This window comes from Cebus imitator, unplaced genomic scaffold (assembly GCF_001604975.1).
Source record: "Cebus imitator isolate Cc_AM_T3 unplaced genomic scaffold, Cebus_imitator-1.0 Scaffold721, whole genome shotgun sequence".
Classification (NCBI taxonomy): domain Eukaryota; kingdom Metazoa; phylum Chordata; class Mammalia; order Primates; family Cebidae; genus Cebus; species Cebus imitator.
In genome coordinates, this window is record NW_016108036.1 from 70,588 (window position 1) to 73,309 (window position 2,722).

Genomic DNA, 2,722 nt, shown 5'->3' on the forward strand with positions numbered 1-2,722 from the left:
AGCCACAACACACTCACTGCCTGCAGCCACAACACACATGGCCTGAGGCCACAACACACACACCACCTGGAGCCACAACACACACTGCCTGCGGCCACAGTACACACACGGCCTGCGGCCACAGTACACACACTGCCTGTGGCCACAGTTCACACACAGCCTTGGGCCACAGTTCACACACAGCCTTGGGCCACAGTTCACACACGGCCTGAGGCCACAAGACACACACGTTCTGCAGCCAGAACACACACGGCCTGAGGCCACAGTTCACACACGGCCTGAGGCCACAGTACACACACTGCCTACAGCCACAGTACACACATGGCCTGTGACCACAACACACACACTGCCTGCGACCACAACACACACACTGCCTGTGGCCACAGTACACACACGGCCTGTGGCCACAACACACACACCGCCTGGAGACACAGTACACACACACCGCCTGGAGCCACAGTACACACACACCGCCTGCAGCCACAGTACACACACCGCCTGGAGCCACAGTACACACACCTCCTGTGGCCACAACACACACACCGCCTGTGGCCACAACACACACACCGCCTGGAGCCACAGTACACACACTGCCTGCAGCCACAGTTCACACACGGCCTGAGGCCACAGTACACACACGGCCTGCGGCCACAACACACACCGCCTGGAGCCACAACACACACATGGCCTGCAGCCACAACACACACACCGCCTGCGGCCACAGCACACACACGGCCTGCAGACACCATCTTAGATGACAGCTCCACCTCCCTAGAGGAGTAGTACAAACTCCTTTCTGTAGTTTGTATTCCAAAATGATGGGTGTATCTTTCCGTTTTTTCAGTATAAATGTTTAGATCGGATATGCCTTCCAAACTGCACACACACTCACACGGTTTAGAATTCCTGCTACGGCCTCCTCGCAGATTATTAGCCCCTTGTATGTTCCCTGACTCCTACCTCCTGCCTCCTCTGTGGTGGGCCTCTATCCAAGGAAGAGGTAGCCCTGGTCTTCTAGGCTGACTGGGGCTTGAAGGAAAAGCCTGGGTGAGTGTAGGAGCTAGAAGGGCCCTTGGAATTCAGGTGGGGAAACTGAGGCCCAGAGAAGGCAGTCTACCAGGAGAAGGGCTGGGTCTCCTTCCTGAGTGTTAGGTCCAACTTCAGCAGTCTGGGCCTCAGTCCAGCTGGCTGTCCAGGCCCGGCACATCTCGGATGGGTGACCAGAGGCTGTGGTGCCGTAAAACGTGTTTCCTGGGAGATGCACCCCAAAGCACAAAACATCCCAGGGCTGGTGATTTAAGCAAGCCCCCCTCCCTGTCGGCCCAGTTTCCCCATCTCTACCGCAGCTATGTTAGAGGAGACTTCTCTCTAAGGCTGAGCAGCAGATTCGCTCCCGAGTGCCTACCCTGCCCCGGTGGCCGCCCCTCTGCGCCCAGGCTTCAAGACAGTCACCTCTTAGGCAAAAAAAAAAAAAAAAAAAGAGCCTTGGCCCTGTTGGGAGCGGGAGCTGGTGCACTACCAGCCTCCCAGGCAGCGGGGGATGACCCGGGCTTCCTGCCCCACTGCCCAGCCCGCAGACACTCGCCCACAGGGTGGCCCTGGCGCTCGCAGCGGCTCCGGGAAGAGTTGGCCCCCAATTCAAGCCTGGCAGACCCACGCACGCAGGCCCCCCCCCACCCCCGCCGCCTCGGCGAGTGCGCTCAGCCCTGCCCACGCCCCCATCTGGCCGGGACAGCCTCGAGCCACTCCCCCGGCGCAGGGCACCCTCCCTTCCACTTCTGGCCAGTCCAACCCCGTTCAGCCCAACCCAGGCGCCCCTCCCTCCCTTCCCGAAAAGAACTCACCGCGCCCGCAAAGGGCGACCAGGAGGAAAAGGAGCAGGGAAGGCGCGAACCTCGTGGCCGGCGGGGCGGGTGGCAGCCGCCGCGAGCTCGGCTGTCGGGTCCCAGGCACCCGGGAGCAGCGCGCGGTGGAGCGAGCGCAGGTCCGGGTCTCCAGGTTTGCGCGCGGCGGCGCGCACTAGGACCCCGCGGACAGCCCGGCCGAGCCCCGCCCACCCGGGGAGAGCCGGGTCCGCGGCTCCGCGCCGCCGCACGTGGGTGGTCTGCACCCAGCGGCCGCCTGGCTTCCCGGTGTCCTCGGGCCTCCCAACCTTCCCCAAGGCAGGCAGGCAGGACAGCGCCTGCACCCCTGGCACAGCCGGGGAGACTCGAGGGCGCCGGCGCAGGACGCCTCTGCTGTCGGGGTGGGGCACGTGCTGGGCGGGGAGGTCCTTGGCTTTGCCCCCCCTCGCGTCCAAGAGGCTTTAGGCAAATGACTCATCTCAAGTTCTTACTCCTGGGGTTTGCTGACAGAAGGACACTGCCGGGTGAGCCGAGAGGGAGCGCTGCTCTCTGCAGACCTAGCACAGAGGGCGCTCAGGAAAAATGAGTGGAATCCGGGAGTGTGAATAGCTCAGGGCCCCTCACCCAGCTTGGCGGCTGGAGGAGCAGAGTTAAAGGGAGGGGGCGGGGCTGGAGTGGGCTGGCCTCGTCCTCCCCCTTGGGCCTTCCAACCTGGGCTCAACAGAGCCGCTCAGGTGACTCAGGGGACATCCCTCTCCCAGCCAGGGTGTCCCTGCCGCGTTTTTGGAAGCAGTACCATTCCTTGGAGGGACAGCCCCCACCTCCGGACCTGGCTGGGACTGCTGCCTCAATTCTGGATCCAAAAGGGCCTCTGGCAG

General features: G+C 62.8%; 1 pseudogene; it reads right to left on the reverse strand.

Moving 5' to 3' along the window:
- Positions 1-2,722, reverse strand: part of LOC108296512 — an 18,307-nt pseudogene that overhangs the window by 12,666 nt on the left and 2,919 nt on the right.